Source organism: Ambystoma mexicanum, chromosome 1q (assembly GCF_040938575.1).
Source record: "Ambystoma mexicanum isolate Mex_15411 chromosome 1q, UKY_AmexF1_1, whole genome shotgun sequence".
Classification (NCBI taxonomy): Eukaryota; Metazoa; Chordata; class Amphibia; order Caudata; family Ambystomatidae; genus Ambystoma; species Ambystoma mexicanum.
Genome location: NC_090922.1, coordinates 491,700,518 through 491,722,895, shown reverse-complemented (window position 1 = coordinate 491,722,895; position 22,378 = coordinate 491,700,518).

Genomic DNA, 22,378 nt, shown 5'->3' with positions numbered 1-22,378 from the left:
ATGCATGGCGCACACACACTGAGCCCTAGCTCACTTTGGCGTGACGTTTGTGAAGCTCGATCGTGGAGGGGACGGCTGTTGGGCTGTGAAGAAGGTGCTGCTGGGGCAGGGATCACAATCCCACTTGCCGCCGAGGTCGGGGGTGACGTCTCCCCAGCACCGGATAGCAGCCTTCCAGCCTCTGCATCAAACACTGGCGCAATCTGAAAGGCACGCACCTGGGTACAATTAGACCATCCCAAATGCCTGGGCTCTGGACCCTGGCGCCCTTTTGGGCCTAAATAATGTACTTCCAGTATGATCGACACAGCCCTTTCTCGCATCGATCCTGCCAGAAGGCAATATTCACTGCAGTCATACTTAACTTTTGAAGTTCTCGGTCTGGTGATGTCAGTGCGTGTTTGCTGCACACAGGCACCTCCCAGTTTCTGAACCTGGCAACATATGTTGCTGCAAAGCTGCATGCACAACCTATAGACATGCTCTATTTGATGTGTGATTGTGTGCAGTGCTGATCTGACCTTTTGCTAGACCATGGTCACTCATTACGTTGCAAACCCGATATTTCGGACTTCAAATCCCAGAAGCCTTAGCCAGTGCAGTCAGCGGTGAAGGATCATGGGAGTTGTAGGCTATCACCAGGAATGCCACATTATGTGTGAAAGGTCCGTTTTCCCTTTCGAATGTGCTTCGCTGTAGACTTTCCATATTTCATAATCATGGAAGACTTGCCAGGGTCATGCCATCTATATTATGCTTTCCCTAAATGAGGGCATCCTCCGGCGGGGTCCACACGGGTATCAGCTCTCACGGGAGGGGGCAGGAAGAGCAATAACCAGTCCCTGTTCAGGCCACACTCCACGGCTGAACCGGACCTCGAAAATGCACATAGGTTGGGCTGCCAGGGAATGCCCTGGATTAGAGGGGACACGGAGAGGTGGGCTTTGGAAGGACGTGCAGGCAGGGGGAGAGGGAGTCTGGAGCTGATCCTGCCTGATCGAAAGCTACGAAATTGCGGCCCGAGAAGGGTTCTGCAGATTTCCAACATGCGCTTCAAACTCACCGCTCTTACATTTAAATAAACACAAACACACTGTGTGGCCCACCCACCTGCTTACCTGATTAATCTGGCGTTGGTCTTTCTATCCCGGGCCCAGGGCCAGACCTCGACTCTTCGTCGCCATTGTTGCTGGTTCGTGTCCAGTGTTGCCGGCAGCAGCTTGGAAGGGGAAAAAACAAGCTCCATGTCCTTCCGAAAAAAGCCCAAGCTACCTCCCGTCCAAATAAGCCAAAACAAGAAAGCAAACGCTGTGGATAGGTCTCAAAAGCAATAACAGAGTACAATACCATAAACACAGAGAAAACACACACATATGTTACAATAAAAAATATATTTTTTATATAATTTTCTGACAATTAGAATGTTCACATCATTAGCTTGTGGTCCTTCACTTCTGTTCCTAGAAATATATTCTTTTCTATATTACTTTCAATCTGGGGCTTTAAATGTATGCTTCTCAGCACTTGCCTTACAAGCTGCGTTTGCTCGAACCCTTCTGTCCGTCACTTCCCTTGGGGTATACAAAAGTGTTATTATTAGCTTGTTGCCCTTTAACACAGGTGTCTCCACATCAGCCACTTGCTAACAAAGTAGGATTTGTAGCTGTTCAGTGCGGATTCAGTGTTTCAACTCCCAGTGGTATAACACAAAATGTGGGGGCCCCGCTGCGAGCCATGCTGAGGGGGCCCCCTCCAACTCGGCAAAAAATCATGGGCCGGCCTAGATTATCACGCTTGCACAATACGCACAGACGTGCTGCTGAAGGAGTAAACCGCACACTTTACTAAGAGCAAGATATAAATAAGTGTTTAAATGCAATATACAGCACACTTTCTGAGAGCCAGAGTGTTTGCAATTGTTTTTTAGGGTAACACCAATCCAATACATGTAAGTCACCAATACTGCACAGGAACATTAATGCTTTGCTATTAAAAATGCCATTCCACATTGAAAACATGTCCCACTGGCTGCACAATGTAGACCAGTGTAGACACGTAATAACATTGCAGTAAAGCATGCCAGGCCACATTTAGACATGCCTAGACTGGTTGCACCAAAATGCCAGTCAAAGCAATAACACTCATCAAGAAGAGCACACATTCAAGCCCGGGTCTCTGCAGCCTCTAACAACATGGCCAAACTCTTTAAAATCGGCAAGGAACTGGTCAATCCTGTTGCGGTCTCTACCTCTCCTGTGCCCTCCCAGGCCTTCTGTATGGCACTGCCACTCACTTCTCTGCTAAAACTCAGGACATTCTGTCCTCTATCTCCTCTTCCTCTCCCGGCCCCCCTTTGGCCATCTGTACTTCCCCTCCTCCTTTCTCCACTTTCTCTCTGACAACACCTGACAAGGTTTCTAAACAAGTCTGATATATGAAAGTGTCGTCCAAACAAGTGCTTCCCTGCTCCTCCATAACTATCAAGGACCATATTGACACCCTCGCTCCAGCCTTGGCCAATTTCTGTAATCACGCTTTCACCTGAGGAATGACTAGACTGGCTGCACCAACATGCCTCTCTAGCCACTAATAACACATATCATGCCTGGTTAGCCTGGACATGGACAACCATTATGGTTTATCGCACAATCCTGCCCCCCACAGATCCCCTCTCCCTCCTACCACCTACCCCAAACTCCAAAATCAGTTATTGGGCCCAGAATTACATTCACGTCCCTCTTCCTTGTCCCAGAGCTTATGTATGATATGATAGGTTATTTATAATGCTCTTAATACCCAGAGGTTTCTAAGCATGGACCCGGGGATCGAACCTGTGTTGCTCTGTGTCATCTTGCTTCCAAGGCGGGCACGTTGTCCCCTGAGCTATCCTCCCGAGACTCCTACACGGCTGCATGACAAGTAAGCAACCCCTTAGTTTACAGTACCTTTGGTTAGAAGAAAGTGGTTCCAGCTGGATTCTGTTCCGGTGTAGATCTGCAGATCCTGGTGTTCCTGGGACTCAATCGTGCAGAAAAGAGGGAGGATGTCTGGGGGCTCCTGCACTATGAATGGAAGGTCAGCAGCAGCAATGGGCAAACTTCAGATCAGTGGCAATTCGCGGTTTCGGCTCCTGGCTTATTTTGCAAATAGCACCACCGCGGTTCTCGCATACCACCCTGGACTTTCCTCGCATCTGGGGTCCATCACCTCTGTTGAGGTGGCTCAGGCCTGGTCAGTCCTGCTTCCTGGGAGTCCGGAAGATCTTCCTGGAGCTTGTGTTAAACTTAAAGACACTCATTAGATTCCTGTTTTCCTTTCCCTGGCACTCGGTTCCTGCAGCAGCAATGGAAGTTTAGCCAGCACTGAGAGGATGTTCAGATGAGCTTGTCTTGGGGTTGATTGGTCCCACCAACCCAAGGGGAGGAGTCCTACTTTGCAGGTCTTCTCTAGTCGGGGCGAATTCGGAGCATCAGCACAGCAGCAGGGCTGTACCGGGCACACCAACGGTCCAGGAGGCTCCTTGCCTCATAGGTAAGCACTGGGATGAGGAAGAGTGGGACTAGGAGTAATGATGATTACAGGTAGCTAAGTCAGGCATTACCTCCATGTACCTCTACCTCATCCCAGTACTTGTGTATGAGGCACAGTGCCTCATACACAAGTACTGCCTCATACACAAGTACAGGGACGAGGAGGAATAGGGCTAGGAGTAATGCCAATTACCATTAAATAATCAAGGCATTAAACACAAGTAGTGGAATAACACCATTGGGTTGACTGGGCTTCAGCACTACCCAAGCCCCCCTGAAATTTTGGGCTATGTTGACTCAACCTGGCTGACCTTCAGAGCAGCTGCCGGACAGAACAGGACACAGATGTTAAACGGCACCTGGTTTCCGCTGTTAACAAGGGCTCAGCAATTACTAACTTAAAGCATTTCACTGTTAGTATTCAAAAAGAAAATGTAAAAACGAAAAAAAAGGATTTTTTTTTCCTTTTTTTTAACAAAGTGCGGCCCCTCCAAGCCATGTGCTAGAGGGGCCCCCCGCACCGCAGGGGTTGCATGGGCCCCCGTTACGCCACTGTCAACTCCCTCTGGCGAAAATCAGTGGCTATTAACCCCTGGGTTTCTTTCTCTCCATTATAATGTAGGTACCCCACAGGTGCCTCAGACTGTTTTCCACTGTAAGCAAGCGGTCCCCCAACAATAATGTTGAGATAGGCCCCCATACCTCTTCAGCCATGCCTGATGATAAGTGTTATCACATGTCTAGACTGGCCTACATTGCGCATCCAGTTTGGACATTTTTCGCAATGTGACATTGCATTTTTAAAGCTAAAGCAAAAAGGAGTGTTGTATTAGGTGGGGATACTAGAGCTGGGCGATCCCGGCAGACCAAGCCTATTCAGGCAAGATATTCTTACAAATCAAGCCCACGCAGTGGCGCAACAGCTTTATGTAGAGTAAAATTAAATCCCATCGGCATGGGCCTGGCTCCGAAACCTGACAATCCCCCCAGAGCCTCACCACCAACCTCCGCAAGAACCTCACTCCAGTGCCCCACCAACCAATACCACCCCAGCATAGATAGGATTGTAAATGTCTGCATGTGCCACACTTAGATGGGATTGTCAACATGCTAGCATGTCCCACACTTGGATAGAATTGTGAACCCTGTTTCCTTGCTGGCTTCGACACCCTTGGCCCAAATCTGTAGGTTGCCCACATGACCAAATTGTGCTGTGGCGAAAGGCTTGGGGTTACCAGCGGGTTACCCTTTTCCTTTTGTGCCCCCAGTAGGTGCACCCACACATGTGAGGTACCTTTTTCGTCGGGGCACCTGTGGGAACGCGAGAAGGTATGACATCTGTTGTTGGCAACGTGTTTCGGTGAGTGGACACAGGGAAATGTCTCTGAAATTTGCTGGAAATGAAGACAAATCACAGACATTTCGCTCTGGCCACCCACCGAAACACACCGCGAACACCAAATGGCCTACCTTTTTTTTGGATCCGCGGGCAGCAATGCTGTCACACAGGGTATCGTTGGAAAAGGGAGCATACCCACCTCGATCTCCGGCTTGAAGTACAGCCGGAGATCGAGGGGGAGAAAGGTGAAGACTCACCTTATATTTTCACCGCAGCAGCCCGAAAATTACTTTGTTTCACGCCGACGTGCATTACGCATGCCGACGTGAAACTGAAGGTAATCCAGCCCCCTGGCAGTGAGGGGGGACCTCCCCCTCACATAGCCCGGGGTTTGGATTACTGTTTTGTGTGATCCCTGCATTATGTTGCCAACATTTAAATGCAGTAGAAATGTGTGCCTACTGTACTGGATTGTTTTTACAGAGATACAAGTTGGAAAAAATCAAAAATAAATCTTACAATGTATACTTGCTTGTAAAATAATCCAAAACAAATGCAGTAAAAATGTGTAGTGTTGCTGGATTGGTTTTATTGAGAAACAAGTGAAAACAAATAAAAGAAAATCCACCACTTTAATAGCAAGCAATCCTTGCTTCAAAAAATCCCAAATAAATCCTGTAAAAATGATGCCTGCCAATTCGTGTTAGTGGATTGTTTTTACTTAGAAACAAGTCAGTAAAACTCCTAAATAAATCCTGCAGAAATGCCTGCCTGCCAATCAGTGTTAGTGGATTGCTTTTACTGAGAAACAAGTCAGTAAAACTCCAAAATAAATCCTGTAGAAATGCCTTCCTGCCAATTAGTGTTACTGGATTGTTTTTACTGAGAAACAAGTCAGTAAAACTCCAAAATAAATCCTGTTGAAATGCCTTCCTGCCAATTAGTGTTAGTGGATTGTTTTTACTGAGAAACAAGTCAGTAAAACTCCAAAATAAATCCTGTTGAAATGCCTTCCTGCCAATTAGTGTTAGTGGATTGTTTTTACTAAGAAACAAGTCAGTAAAAATCCAAAATAAATCCTCCAACCCAAGACAAATAAATCCTTGCTTGAATAAATCCCCAAAAAATCCAAAATAACTCCCAAAAAAATCTCCAGCTTGAAAACAATCCAGAAGCAATCCCAAAACAATCCAAAAAGTGGATTTCTTTTTTACTAGGGCCGACCCCCCAGCCATGCCCTGTGTCTCCCTGTTGCCCCCCACCCACCGGTCATGCCCTGTGTCTCCCTCCTTTTGCCCCCCACCCCCCGTTCATGTCCCGTGTCTCTCTTCTGTTACCCCTCACCCCCCGCTCATGCCCCGTGTCTCCCTCGTTTTCCCCCCACTCATGCCCCGTGTCTCTCTCGTGTCGCCCCCAACCCCCGGTCATGCCCCGTGTCTCCCTCCTGTTGCCCCCCAACCCCCGCTCATGCCCCGTGTCTCTCTGCTGTTACCCCCACCCCCCTCTCGTGCCCCGTGTCTCTCTCCTGTTAACCCTCACCCCCCTCTCATGCCCCGTGTCTCTCTCATGTTACCTCCCACCCCCCGGTCATGCCCCGTGTCTCCCTTCTGTTGCCCCCCACCCCCAGTCATGCCCCATGTCTCCCTGCTGTTGCTCCCAACCCCCGCTCATGCCCCGTGTCTGTCTCCTGTTACCTCCCACCCCCCTCTCATGCCCCGTGTCTCTCTCGTGTTCCCCCCACCCCCGCTCATGCCCCGTGTCTCCCTGCTGTTGCCCCCCACCCCCGCTCATGCCCTGTGTCTCTCTCATGTTGCCCCCCACCCTCGCTCATGCCCCGTGTCTCTCTCCTGTTACCCCCACCCCCCTCTCATGCCCCGTGTCTCTCTCCTGTTGACCCCCACCCCCGGTCATGCTCCGTGTCTCCCTGCTGTTGCCCCCCACCCCCCGCTCATGCCCCGTGTCTCTCTCCTGTTACCCCCCGCCCCCCTCATGCCCCGTGTCTCTCTCCTGTTGCCCCCCACCCCCTGGTCATGCCCCGTGTCTCCCTGCTGTTGCCCCCCACTGCCCGCTCATGCCCCGTGTCTCTCTCCTGTTGCCCCCTACCCCCCGCTCATGCCCCATGTCTCTCTCCTGTTAACTCCGACCCCCCGCTCATGCCCCGTGTCTCCCTCGTGTACCCCCACCCCCGCTCATGCCCCGTGTCTCCTTGCTGTTGCCCCCCACCCCCCGCTCATGCCCCGTGTCTCTCTCCTGATACCCTCACCCCCCTCTCATGCCCAGTGTCTCTCTCATGTTGCCCCCCACCCCCGGTCATGCCCCGTCTCTCCCTGCTGTTGCCCCCCACCCCCTGCTCATGCCCGAGTCTCTCTCCTGTTACCCTCAACCCCGCTCATGCCCCGTGTCTCTCTCCTGTTAACCCCCCACCCCTCTTTCATTCCCCGTGTCTCTCTCCTGTTACCCCCCACCCCCCGCTCATGCCCCGTGTCTCCCTGCTGTTGCCTCCCACCCCCCACTCATGCCCGCGTCTCCCTGCTGTTGCCCCCCACCCCCCACTCATGCCCCGTGTCTCTCTTTTGTTACCCCCCCGCCCCCCCATGCCCTGTGTCTCTTTCCTTTTACCCCCCAACCCCCAGTCATGCCCCGTGTCTCCCTGCTGTTGCCCCCCACCCCCCGTTCATGCCTCGTGTCTCTTCTGTTACCCCCCACCCCCACTCATGCCCCGTGTCTCCCTGCTGTTGCCCCTCACAACCCGCTCATGCCACGTGTCTCTCTCCTGTTACCCCCACACCCCTGCTCATGCCCCGTGTCTCCCTTGTGTTCCCCCACCCCCCGCTCATGCCCCGTGTCTCCCTGCTGTTGCCCCCGACCCCCGCTCATGCCCCCTGTCTCTCTCCTGTTACCCCCCACCCCTCTCATGCCCCGTGTCTCTCTCCTGTTGCCCCCCACCCCAAGGTCAAGCCCTGAGTCCCTCTCCTGTTGCCCCGACCCCCCAGCCATGACCTGTGTCTCCCTGTTGCCCCCCACCCCCCGGTCATGCCCTGTGTCTCCCTCCTTTTGCCCCCCGCTCATGTCCTGTGTCTCTCTTCTGTTACCCCCCACCCCCCGCTCATGCCCCGTGTCTCCCTCGTTTTCCCCCTACTCATGCCCCGTGTCTCCCTGCTGTTGCCTCCCACCCCCGCTCATGCCCCGTGTCTGTTTCCTGTTACCCCCCACCCCTCACTCATGTCCCGTGTCTCTCTCCTGTTACCCCCACCCCCTCTCATGCCCCGTGTCTCTCTCCTGTTACCCCTATCCCCTGCTCATGCCCTGTGTCTCTCTCCTGTTACTCCCCACCCCCCTCTCATGCCCCGTGTCTCCCTCGTGTTCCCCCCACCCCCGCTCATGCCCCGTGTCTCCCTTCTGTTGCCCCCCACCCCCAGTCATGCCCCATGTCTCCCTGCTGTTGCTCCCAACCCCCCGCTCATGCCCCGTGTCTGTCTCCTGTTACCTCCCACCCCCCTCTCATGCCCCGTGTCTCCCTCGTGTTCCCCCCACCCCCGCTCATGCCCCGTGTCTCCCTGCTGTTGCCCCCCACCCCCGCTCATGCCCTGTGTCTCTCTCATGTTGCCCCCCACCCTCGCTCATGCCCCGTGTCTCTCTCCTGTTACCCCCACCCCCCTCTCATGCCCCGTGTCTCTCTCCTGTTGACCCCCACCCCCGGTCATGCTCCGTGTCTCCCTGCTGTTGCCCCCCACCCCCCGCTCATGCCCCGAGTCTCTCTCCTGTTACCCATACCCCCGCTCATGCCCCGTATCTCTCTCCTGTTACCCCCCACACCCTCTCATGCCCTGTGTCTCTCTCCTGTTGCCCCCCACCCCCTGGTCATGCCCCGTGTCTCCCTGCTGTTGCCCCCCACTGCCCGCTCATGCCCCGTGTCTCTCTCCTGTTGCCCCCTACCCCCTGCTCATGCCCCATGTCTCTCTCCTGTTAACTCCGACCCCCCGCTCATGCCCCGTGTCTCCCTGCTGTTCCCCCACCCCCCGCTCATGCCCCGTATCTCCCTGCTGTTGCCCCCCACCCTCTGCTCATGCCCCGTGTCTCCCTGCTGTTGCCCCCCACCCCCGCTCATGCCCCGTGTCTCTCTCCTGTTACCCCCCACCCCCCTCTCATGCCCCGTGTCTCTCTCCTGTTGCCCCCCACCACCCTGGTCATGCCCCGTGTCTCCCTGCTGTTACCCCAACACCCCGCTCATGCCCCGTGTCTCTCTCCTGTTCCCCCACCTCTCGCTTATGCCTCATGTCTCTCCTGTTACTCCCCACCCCCCGCTCGTGCCCCGTGTCTCTCTCCTGTTGCCCCACACCCCCCAGTCATGCCCCATGTCTCCCTGCTGTTGCCCCCAACCCCCCGCTCATGCCCCGTGTCTCTCTCCTGTTACCTCCCACCCCCTCATGCCCCGTGTCTCCCTCGTGTTCCCCCCACCCCCGCTCGTGCCCCGTGTCTCCCTGCTGTTGCCCCCCACCCCCGCTCATGCCCTGTGTCTCTCTCATGTTGCCCCCCACCCTCGCTCATGCCCCTTTTCTCTCTCCTGTTACCCCCACCCACCTCTCATGCCCCGTGTCTCTCTCCTGTTGACCCCCACCCCCGGTCATGCCCCGTGTCTCCCTGCTGTTGCCCCCCACCCCCCGCTCATGCCCCAAGTCTCTCTCCTCTTACCCCTACCCCCGCTCATGCCCCATGTCTCTCTTCTGTTACCCCCCACCCCCTCTCATGCCCCATGTCTCTCTCCTGTTACCCCCCACCCCCCGGTCATGCCCCGTGTCTCTCTCCTGTTAACCCCGACCCCCCGCTCATGCCCCGTGTCTCCCTCGTGTTCCCCCCACCCCCCGCTCATGCCCCGTGTCTCCCTGCTGTTGCCCCCCACCCTCTGCTCATGCCCAGTGTCTCCCTGCTGTTGCCCCCCACCCCCGCTCATGCCCTGTGTCTCTCTCCTGTTACCCCACCACCCCCCTCTCATGCCCCGTTTCTCTCTCCTGTTACCCCCACCCCCCTCTCATGCCCCGTGTCTCTCTCCTGTTGCCCCCCACCACCCTGGTCATGCCCCGTGTCTCCCTGCTGTTACCCCCCACCCCCCACTCATGCCCCGTGTCTCTCTGCTCTTGCCCCCCACCCCGCTCATGCCCCGTGTCTCTCTCCTGTTACCCCCCACCCCCTCTCATGCCCCGTGTCTCCCTCGTGTTCCCGCCATCCTCCGCTCAAGCCCTGTGTCTCCCTGCTGTTACCCCCCACCCCCCGCTCATGACCCGTGTCTCTCTCATGTTGCCCCCCACTCCCGCTCATGCCCCGTGTCTCTCTCCTGTTTGCCCCCCACCCCCCTCTCTTGCCCCGTGTCTCTCTCCTGTTGCCCCCCACCCCCCGTCAAGCCCTGCGTCTCCCTCCCGTTGCCCCCCACCCCCCACTCATGTCCCGTGTCTCTTTTCTGTTACCCCCACCCCCCTCTCATGCCCCGTGTCTCCCTCGTTTTCCCCCCGCTCATGCCCCGTGTCTCCCTGCTGTTGCCCCCACCCCCACTCATGCCCCGTGTCTGTCTCCTGTTACCCCCCACCCCCCGCTCATGCTCCGTGTCTCTCTCCTGTTACCCCCCACTCATGCTCCGTGTCTCTCTCCTGTTACCCCCCAGCCCCCTCTCATGCCCTGTGTCTCTCTCCTGTTGCCCCCCACCCCCGAATCATGCCCCGTGTCTCCCTTCTGTTGCCCCCCACCCCCCAGTCATGCCCCGTGTCTCCCTGCTGTTGCCCCCAACCCCCGCTCATGCCCTGTGTCTCTCTCCTGTTACCCCCACCCCCCTCTCATGCCCCGTGTCTCCCTCGTGTTCCCCCCACCCCCCGCTCATGCCCCGTGTCTCCCTGATTTTGCCCCCCCACCCCCAGCTCATGCCCCATGTCTCTCTCATGTTACCCCCACACCCCGCTCATGCCCCGTGTCTCTCTCCTGTTACCCCCCACCCCCCTCTCATGCCCCGTGTCTCTCTCCTGTTGACCCCCACCCCCGGTCATGCTCCGTGTCTCCCTGCTGTTGCCCCCCACCCCCCGCTCATGCCCCGAGTCTCTCTCCTGTTACCCATACCCCCGCTCATGCCCCGTATCTCTCTCCTGTTACCCCCCACACCCTCTCATGCCCTGTGTCTCTCTCCTGTTGCCCCCCACCCCCTGGTATGGCTCTGTGTCTCCCTGCTGTTGCCCCCACTGCCCGCTCATGCCCCGTGTCTCTCTCCTGTTGCCCCCTACCCCCTGCTCATGCCCCATGTCTCTCTCCTGTTAACTCCGACCCCCCGCTCATGCCCCGTGTCTCCCTGCTGTTCCCCCACCCCCCGCTCATGCCCCGTATCTCCCTGCTGTTGCCCCCCACCCTCTGCTCATGCCCCGTGTCTCCCTGCTGTTGCCCCCCACCCCCGCTCATGCCCCGTGTCTCTCTCCTGTTACCCCCCACCCCCCTCTCATGCCCCATGTCTCTCTCCTGTTGCCCCCCACCACCCTGGTCATGCCCCGTGTCTCCCTGCTGTTACCCCAACACCCCGCTCATGCCCCGTGTCTCTCTCCTGTTCCCCCACCCCTCGCTTATGCCTCATGTCTCTCCTGTTACTCCCCACCCCCCGCTCGTGCCCCGTGTCTCTCTCCTGTTGCCCCACACCCCCCAGTCATGCCCCATGTCTCCCTGCTGTTGCCCCCAACCCCCCGCTCATGCCCCGTGTCTCTCTCCTGTTACCTCCCACCCCCTCTCATGCCCCGTGTCTCCCTCGTGTTCCCCCCACCCCCGCTCGTGCCCCGTGTCTCCCTGCTGTTGCCCCCCACCCCCGCTCATGCCCTGCGTCTCTCTCATGTTGCCCCCCACCCTCGCTCATGCCCCTTTTCTCTCTCCTGTTACCCCCACCCCCCTCTCATGCCCCGTGTCTCTCTCCTGTTGACCCCCACCCCCGGTCATGCCCCGTGTCTCCCTGCTGTTGCCCCCCACCCCCCGCTCATGCCCCAAGTCTCTCTCCTCTTATCCCTATCCCCCGCTCATGCCCCATGTCTCTCTCCTGTTACCCCCCACCCCCTCTCATGCCCCATGTCTCTCTCCTGTTACCCCCCACCCCCCGGTCATGCCCCGTGTCTCTCTCCTGTTAACCCCGACCCCCCGCTCATGCCCCGTGTCTCCCTCGTGTTCCCCCCACCCCCCGCTCATGCCCCGTGTCTCCCTGCTGTTGCCCCCCACCCTCTGCTCATGCCCCGTGTCTCCCTGCTGTTGCCCCCCACCCCCGCTCATGCCCTGTGTCTCTCTCCTGTTACCCCACCACCCCCCTCTCATGCCCCGTGTCTCTCTCCTGTTACCCCCACCCCCCCTCTCATGCCCCGTGTCTCTCTCCTGTTGCCCCCCACCACTCTGGTCATGCCCCGTGTCTCCCTGCTGTTGCCCCCCACCCCCCGTTCATGCCCCGTGTCTCTCTCCTGTTCCCCCACCCCTCGCTTATGCCTCATGTCTCTCCTGTTACCCCCCACCCCCCACTCATGCCCCGTGTCTCTCTGCTCTTGCCCCCCACCCCGCTCATGCCCCGTGTCTCTCTCCTGTTACCCCCCACCCCCTCTCATGCCCCGTGTCTCCCTCGTGTTCCCCCCATCCTCTGCTCAAGCCCTGTGTCTCCCTGCTGTTAGCCCCCACCCCCCGCTCATGACCCGTGTCTCTCTCATGTTGCCCCCCACTCCCGCTCATGCCCCGTGTCTCTCTCCTGTTTGCCCCCCACCCCCCTCTCTTGCCCCGTGTCTCTCTCCTGTTGCCCCCCACCCCCGTCAAGCCCTGCGTCTCCCTCCCGTTGCCCCCCACCCCCCACTCATGTCCCGTGTCTCTTTTCTGTTACCCCCACCCCCCTCTCATGCCCCGTGTCTCCCTCGTTTTCCCCCCGCTCATGCCCCGTGTCGCCCTGCTGTTGCCCCCACCCCCACTCATGCCCCGTGTCTGTCTCCTGTTACCCCCCACCCCCCGCTCATGCTCCGTGTCTCTCTCCTGTTACCCCCACTCATGCTCCGTGTCTCTCTCCTTTTACCCCCACCCCCTCTCATGCCCTGTGTCTCTCACCTGTTGCCCCTCACACCCTGGTCATGCCCCGTGTCTCCCTGCTGTTGCCCCCAACCCCCGCTCATGCCCCATGTCTCTCCTGTTACCCCCCCAGCCCCCTCTCATGCCCCTTGTCTCTCTCCTGTTGCCCCCCACCCCCGAATCATGCCCCGTGTCTCCCTTCTGTTGCCCCCCACCCCCCAGTCATGCCCCGTGTCTCCCTGCTGTTGCCCCCAACCCCCGCTCATGCCCTGTGTCTCTCTCCTGTTACCCCCACCCCCCTCTCATGCCCCGTGTCTCCCTCGTGTTCCCCCCACCCCCCGCTCATGCCCCGTGTCTCCCTGATTTTGCCCCCCCACCCCCAGCTCATGCCCCATGTCTCTCTCATGTTACCCCCACACCCCGCTCATGCCCCGTGTCTCTCTCCTGTTACCCCCCACCCCCCTCTCATGCCCCGTATCTCTCTCCTGTTGCCCCCCACCCCCGGTCATGCCCCGTGTCTCCCTGATGTTACCCCCACCCCCCGCTCATGCCACGTGTCTCTCTCCTGTTACCCCCACTCCCCTCTCATGCCCCGTATCTCTCTCCTGTTGCCCCCCATCCCCGGTCATGCCCCGTGTCTCCCTGATGTTACCCCCACCCCCCGCTCATGCCACGTGTCTCTCTCCTGTTACCCCCACCCCCCTCTCATGCCCCGTGTCTCTCTCCTGTTGCCCCCCACCCCCCGCTCATGCTCCGTGTCTCTCTCCTGTTACCCCTCACCCCCTCTCATGCCCCGTGTCTCTCTCCTGTTACCCCCAACCCCCCACTCATGCCCCGTGTCTCTCTCCTGTTACCCCCCCACCCCCTGCTCATGCCCTATGTCTCTCTCCTGTTGCCCCGCACCCCCGGTCATGCCCCGTGTCTCCCTGCTGTTGCCCCCCACCCCTCGCTCATGCCCCGTGTCTCTCTCCTGTTACCCCCCAACCCCCTCTCATGCCCTGCGCCCTGCCAAAGTATCCCTGAACTCGCAGGCACCTGCACTAAAGAAGAAAGAATGGAAAACTTAGGATCAGGCAATGGGAAACTCACATTGGACCCCCGATGAATCCTATGTTAGTTTTATGACAGTCGTGCTCTCCCTGGTTGCAGGATGAAGATCAGCCGGGGCCTCATCTAGGGTTTATTCCTGACCCAGCGATCAACCCTGTACCAAGTCAGGCTCCCTATATTCCAGTGGAGGAATGGGTAAGGGTAACCTGCCACATCCAATTTACCAGGAGCAATGGGATCAGGATTAGTCTCGAAAGAACACTCTCAGAGTCGGGTTCACGTCCTCTTCTCTCACTGCCAGTGTCAGCTCAAACTCATCCTGGACTTGGAGCAGATGGTTCCATTGCAAGGTCTTGAAGTTTCTTGGCTGTCCTCATACCCATAGTCAGTAGACAGGCAGCACTACTAATTGATGCTCAATGTTGAATGGTTGAGACTCCCACTTGTTACTCAGCTTGTTCTGTCCACTCTTTTTCCAGGCTGTGGATCAACACACAATCACCAGGTGGAAGACTTGCATCAATGTGCAAGATGCAAGGCAACTGAGGATCTGTGTAGCCCAGAATTGGTTTGAGTATTCGAGGAGCTCAAGTAGTGAGGATCTGCCTCAGCTCCTTGAATGCCTCCTGGCATTAGTCGGTCCACCTATCATCAAAGGGCTCATGTGGATGGTGTAAATGGTCTGCAGAGTAGTCCTGCCGCTCCTTTAGTTAGGCAGGTATCCTTTGATGAGGTCCACAAGCGGTTGCACGATGTTGGCATATCCCACAACAAATCTCCAGTAGCTGTTAAAGAAAGGAAACTCTAACTCCTTCAAGTTCTGAGGTCTTGACCAGGGGAGGAAGGCTTCCGTCTTTGCGGGATCTACAGGAATGATGTCTGCAGAGATGATGTTTCCGCTGTATTTGCTGCTTGTCCAGCAAAACTGGCACTTGTTCACACTGACCTTTAGCCCTTGCTCCCTTAGGCAGTAATTCTGCCAAAAATGCCACATAGAGTCCAATGTAAAAAAGGGATCATACTCCGCCACCACCACGTGTAATCCACCTGTAAATCTGCCAAACTAAGTGGTGGCAACGGTACGTCCAGTGGATTTACAGACAGAATACTGCCCAACTCGTAATCACCCCCATTGTCAGGTGAGATTTCGTTCAATTTCTGATTTGGCCATGTACTAAGCGGAGCATGATGTAACATTACCATTACATGAGTTCATGTTAACATAAAACACACTCAGGCCTATAAATACTTTCTTAAATGATTTCAACATCTTCACAAAACCTCTCTTTTACTTCCTTGAAGCATTACATATCTGTAAGGCATTTAATGTCAAAGAGTCCACATACAAAATGTTTAATATCATAATACATCTTCATTAAGGAGACTTCAACATCATCACACACCATCCATGTGAGGACTTCAATATCATCACATATCAACCCTGTGGGGACCTCAACATCAGCACACACCACCCATTTGAGGACTTCAATATCACCACATATCAACCCTGTGGGGAACTCAACATCAGCACACACTGTCCATTTGAGGACTTCAATATCATCACATATCATCCCTATGGGGACCTCACCATCAGCACACACCATCCATGTGAGGACTTCAATATCATCACATATCAACCCTGTGGGGAACTCAACATCAGCACACACTGTCCATTTGAGGACTTAAATATCATCACATATCATGCCTGTGGGGACCTCACCATCAGCACACACCATCTATGTGAGGACTCCAATATCATCACATATCATCCCTGTGGGGACCTCACCATCAGCACACACCATCCATGTGAGGACTTCAATATCATCACATATCATACCTTTGGGGACCTCACCATCAGCGCACACCATCCATGTGAGGACTTCAATATCATCACATATCAACCCTGTGGGGACCTCAACATCAGCACACACCATTCAGTTGGAGGATTCAATATCATTGCATTCCATTTCTATGGGACCTTGAACATAAATACACACTATTCTTATATGGCCTTCTATACAATGACACACCATCCCTGTGAGGACCTCTATGTCATCAAACAACATCCCAACGGAGACCTCAACATGACCACACACCATCCTTTTGGTGGACTCAGTACCATCATATCAGCTCTATTGGGACTTCAGCATCATTACATACTATTCGTATTCACATACCCTTGTATGGCCAATTGGGTGCATCTGTGGCTTCATTTGCATCACCTGAATGCATTTTCCTTCACCATTTGGGTATTTTTGGTTGAATTGGCCACTATTTTTGGCAGTGTTTCGTTCGGTATTTTTTACCTGAAGATAGGATGGAATTAGCATTTTTATTTCCAGCTCTAATTCCACTGGAGGATTTAGCCCCGGGGGAATCATCACTGGTTTTCATTACTTATTCCTCCAGCGCTCATTTCTTCTGGGTTAATTTCACCAGAGGAATTAGTGTCCATTTTCAATAACCCTTATATCAGCAGATTGAGCAAAGTGGCGCTAATTCCATTACTGCCACTTTTTTCCCTTAGAGATCAACTTGTAAGGAAACCAAATGAGTATCAATTAAACATCAACTTTGTGAATATTTTTTGAATAATCAGACAAAATGTGATGCCAACATTCAATTAATTCACATATCAGACTATAGACAAGATGACATCCGTGCACATAATGTGTTGTCTTGACAGTGTAGAATTCAATTTCATCACACACCACCCCTATGGGGACTTCAACAAAATCACAGAAAAATAAGAAAATAAAGTAAGTCATATTGTGATTCGTTTATTACAAAAGTAGTCAATGCTTGAAATGAATCTGGAAGTGTGTTGTGCAATCAATGAGGGAAGATTTACATTGCATATCAATTATATCCAATTCTGTAAACATACAAAATACACAAAAAACAGCTTAATTTCATTATTTTACATTTAAAACACAATTGTATTTGTGTATAAATGGTTCCCATGAATCTGCTGTCTAAGCATGTAGGGCATCTGATTTATCAAGTGTGTTTAAATTCCTGTCCGTGTGTTGATGACTGCAATACCACACCCACCCTGCGGGGGCAGAGCTGAGTAAAAAACCAACACAGGTCCCCACAAAGCCATTTTTTTAAAAGTTCTAAAAATTGGCACAGATGTCTTTTAAGTCATTTGGAAGGCATTACCATGTGGGGACTTGGGTTCAGGTCCCCACAGCGTGTGCATGTTTACACACCCAAGTCCCCACAAGGATTCATTCTCTCTCTCTCATTCTCTCTCTCATTCTCTCTCTCTCTCTCTCTCTCTCTCTCTCTCTCTCTCTCTCTCTCTCACTCACTCTCACTCTCTAGTATTCACGGACATGTTACCCTTTGTTATGGCAGCAAGGAATACCCACATAGCTGAGTGAATTCAATGATGGAACCAGGGAAATCCCCCATTGTCATTTGGGGGATATGTCATATGTTTAGCAAACATTATCCATTATAAATATATAACCCCAAAGCCGCCATCCCAAAGTAAACCCTTTTCCTTTTTTGGCACTGTATTTATTCTTCCTATTGCTAACATATTGATTTTATGTCAGGCACGTGTGGTTTATGGAATGGCATTAAAAACTGCTCCAACTGAAACTACTTGGCAGACAGCACATCCAACAGTGCAAGACCAAGACTGTGCAGCACTTGCTTACTGCAGCCTTTACAAATCAGATTGAAAAGCACACTTAACGGTATAAACGGTATACCGGTATAAACAATGTGACGGTTATTATTGTTCAATTAAGTGGTTCACGGTATCTTTAACGGTATACCGTTATACCGTTACATGCCTTCTATTTCTTACTATTAATGCTGTGCGGGAGTGGGCAGAGGGGGACGGCTTAGAGACACAACTGCAAGTTCGCTGGGATGCCTTGAAAAGCCTGGGGCAGTCATCCCGTCTTTGGGTCACAGCGACAGGGGACTGAGACTGCCCCTCCCTTGCCAGCCAACATTGAAAGCACATGGGCCTCCGATAGGCCAGTTCTAGCTCCTGCACGTGCATATTATGCCACGCCTGCTCGTGCATTAACCCTGCACATGCAGTGTTTGGAGGTGGCGCAAAAGAGATGCGTTCCTGGGGTGGTGTTACATAAACATTGCGCTGGTGCTAGGGCAAGCAGCACTTGTTTTCCTTTGTGAAAAACAAATATAATTTCAAGGAATGTTTGCATCAGGGCAATGGAATAAGCGTAGGATAAACAATGCTCTGGTTCAGGGGTGCATTGAAAGAGTATGTTTTTGTACTAAGGGAATGTTTGCCCTAGTGATAACGGCACTTGTGCATGTCCACAGTTTCTGTAATATCACCCCAGATTCTCACTCCAAGTACACCGATTTCCCGCGCCCAGTCGGCTCTGCATTTCAGGACATCACCCTTCTTATCTTCGACACCGTTCATTGACTGTAGCCCCCCACACACTCCCACCCCAACCCGCAACACGCTGCACCTCCGCAGCCTTTCGAGTTATGCAAAGGAGGGCATCCTGGAATTGGACACCATGGGGCACCCCTCGCAACCCCCCCTTCCCCCGCCATGGGGCACCCTTTCCCTCCCAGGCTCCTGCTGTATTTACCAAGCAGGAGACCAGTCCAAGGTGTTTTATTTGTCTCCCAAGTTCCTCTGGGATCTTTTATTTGTGCAGTGCAGAGGCAGACACCAGCATACAAAGTGCACTTCACATACAAGAAATCTGGTGACAGCAACACTACTGATAGGAAGAATTGTGACATTGCTGTCAAAAATCAAGGTTATTAAAAGCTATTGAACACTTGTTAAGGGCTTAAGTGGTCACGGAATGTGGAGAGATGCAAACCAAACCATTTGTTACCATGGAACTCTACCCCACAGGGCCTGAAGGACGTGCAAACCCTAGGTTAGCTGCAGGCTAGCTGCCGGGATGGATAGCTCAGAAATGAAGCGCTGTCCTCGGAAGTGGTTCCAAGCTGCATCAAGTGTGTGTCTCCCGTCCTGGCTGACTCAGACCATCTTCTTAGCAAACACAAACTCAGTTGCATTCAATGGGGCAATAGTAGTAGGTGTGGTTACAGTGCTTAAAAAGAGAGGAATACGGCACAAATCGCTTTATTCAAACATGATTTCTTTTCATAGATAGCTTTCCTTTTGCACTCAACGTTACCATGCACCTCATTGCTTCACATTAAATACCACATTCACATAAGTGGCAGCAAAGTGTGCACGAAATAACACATGCAACGTACATACAATTTTTATTTATTTTATTTTAGTATTTGTATAGCGCGCTGCAACCAGAGGGCATAGAGGCGCTGAGAAGAATACATATGCAGGCTTGCTTGAGGGTTACAAGATAGCGGCCCAGTACAGTTGATAGAACAGTTACATCAAATAGAGTAGGTTACAAGTCAGGTGCAGTAAGCATAGACAATCATAGACTGAGACAGTAGGGGGAGGCAATTTAGGTAAAAAGCTTGGTCTTCAGGGCTTTATGGAAGGTTGTGTGTGATTCGATCATCCTGAGTTGGGCAGGGAGGGTGTTCCAGTGACTTGCAGCCTAAGTAGGGAAACTGGAGCCACCGGCTCTGACTCTTCGTGTATGAGGAACAGTGAAGCGATTGGTCTGGCGGGTGTTTTTATGGAGATCCTCTGAGCTAAGTAGGTAGGTGCCAGTCCATGGATGCATTTGTGTGCAATGGCCAGTGTTTTGAAAATGATCCTTTCTTTGACGGGCAGCCAGTGGACCTGCCTTCTTACCCCAGAGATGTGCTCTCTGCGATCAATACCCGTTGCGGCCCTCAATGGCGCTTTTTCCACTACTTTGCAGGATTTTATAAATGTCACCCTGTGTCCCCGCTGCCTCTCCAGCTGATCCCTTTCCCAATCCACGCAGTATAAGTCATTGAGGGTGTAAGATGTTAGGACGTCACTTTGCGCTTTGTTTCCATCCTCTGGGTGTTGGTCCTATCCTCTGCAGGTCACGAAATGCACATGTGTGCCCCTGCATCGGGTTTCCATCCACATCAGCAGAGCAGCGCAGGGGCTATTGGTCATTGCACGCCCTGTGCAGCTAGGGATAGCTCACTCGCTTAACCCCTTAGGTGCAGCAGTGTATCCAGCAGTGCGTCCATTGTACTATCTCCCCTTTAAATGTAAACACATCAACATTGATACCATTGGCAACAGGAAGCTAGCCAGCTTTGCTCCTACACTCCAATATGTATGTACCAGACATGGTTTACAACTTTACTTGTGCTCTCTCTGTAATTTTGGGGCTCACGAGAACCCAGTCTATCTACTGTGACCACTGTCTGCATGCATATGAACTAGGCGTGTAACTTCGGCTTCGAGTATCATTCAAGTAAGTATTCGGCTGAATGCTGCATAGTTGGTTTTCAATCGGAATACCTTTTATTAGTTGTCCATTATGATCATTGTAGTAATAATCTGTTCCTTTGGCAAACTATCCTGGGGAGAGGGGACGATACAGGAATAGGTCCTGTCTGTGAAATTACGCTTACAACACCCGTGAATTATCCATCCCAACCCTTTTCTTAGTGATTCCCTAATGTGATTTAGATAAAACCCCTAGACCCGACAGGGTTTTGTACCACCTATCTTGTTGTGTTTACCAATAAAGGTGTTTAACTACATTTCTGCCTTGTGTGTTCCATTGGTCTTTTGTCACAGTTGGGAAATAACTCCTAATATTTGAAAGAGAAACAATTTTATTTGTGGTGCAAACACTGTCAATGTCGCTTTGAATACATAGCAGACGTGATATAGAGTTACAAGCAAGGAACTTAAAAAAAAAGTACCCGCATATGTGTTTTTATTTCCATTTATGTTCCATTTGGGCCCTGTATACAGGCAGCAGATTGCACAAGTGCTTCAAGGCGCCAAAGTCGTCTGGTCATAGCCAGGATGTAAGAACCTGCAAAGACCATTGACATTTCATTAGAGTCAGCAAGTAAATACCTTCAAGGCACAAGAGAGTACATTGCAAAATTGCTAAGGAGACAGAGGGGGCAAGGTGAGAGGCTCAGCAGGGAAAGGAGTGATGAAGGGAGGGTTGGGTTGGAGTGCAAGTAAGTGCAATTTACTAAAGAGGTAAACGTGCTATGGGTCTGGAGGTTCATATCAAGTAAGTGCTATTGTGGTAAAAGGGAGATGAAAGGAAGATTGGATGAGTTGGTGGGAGAAGTGTTAGCCAAGATGGAAGGAGGGGTAGAAGGGAGGGGCGTCTGTGTCTACGTGCGTATATAGTTGAAAAAGCGGGTGTCTAGATGAAGGAGAGAGTAGATTCATGAGAGTGAAGTGGTAGGTTTCAGCAGGTGGTGTGTTAGGTTTTGTGATTAGTTGATAGTGACCCGTTGACAGTGAGCTGTCTTGAGTTCTTGAGTTGTGACACCAAACAGCTAGCTTGTCTCCAGCTTTATCCTACCTATTTAGCATCATAACTTGGATAGAGGGGGGCGTGGCTAACTGCCATGTGAAGAAGACATGCTCTGGGTGCGCTCCGATCGATGCGACCAACATAAGCTGTTTTTCCATATAATTCAGGAACCCCTGAAGCCGGCGAACCTCCTCATCAAACGCTGATATCTTCCAGCACCCGCAGGCTGCTTTCCGCGCCAGAGTGTGACTTCCCTGGACTGAACGGCTGCATGAAAAGACACCACTGATCTGAGCCAAAATGGCGGCTCCCTCTGCCTCAGATACGCGGCAGCCCATGCACTAGAAACGCACCTGGACCGCAACGCCGAGCCGGCTGAGCCAATTGGACACCCTCGCGCACATACTTAGACCCAACAGCACCTGCGGTCCTGCCCGACCTGTGCGGGAAGCCAGCTGAGGACACACGTGGCTGGGTGTGCAGCCGAGAGGAGGAGCTGCTGAGGCGCGGTGCCCTTCTGCCGCGAACAGAGCCCTCGGAGCTGCCGCAGGGAGGAAGAGCGGAAAGCCCCAGGCACTGCAATGCCTGCGAGGTGAGCGGGGGAGACAAGCCCTATAGCAGCAGGAACACCGGCTAGAGGCTCGAATATCACAAGCGCCGTGCCTGCACCCCCCCCATGCCCTGCAGATCACTGGGACCTCCTGGAGAGGGGCAATATGCCTTATGATACATCGGACAACCCCGATATATGGATTCCTGAAGGGCAGCCCTTGGAGACACAGTCGGGCCCCTCCACGTGAACGGCCCACCCCGCTGGACCTGGGTCGAATAGCCGGTTCCTCCACACCAATCTTCGCTGCAGCAGGAGCTCTGGGACTGCACCCGGACCGCGGCGCCGAGCAAGTCGACCTGTTCGGACGCTCTCCCGCACACACAGGGGCCCATCATACCTGCTGTTCGGTCCGACCCGAGCAGGGAGCCAGCAGAGGACACACGCAGCTGGGAGCGCAGACTGAAGG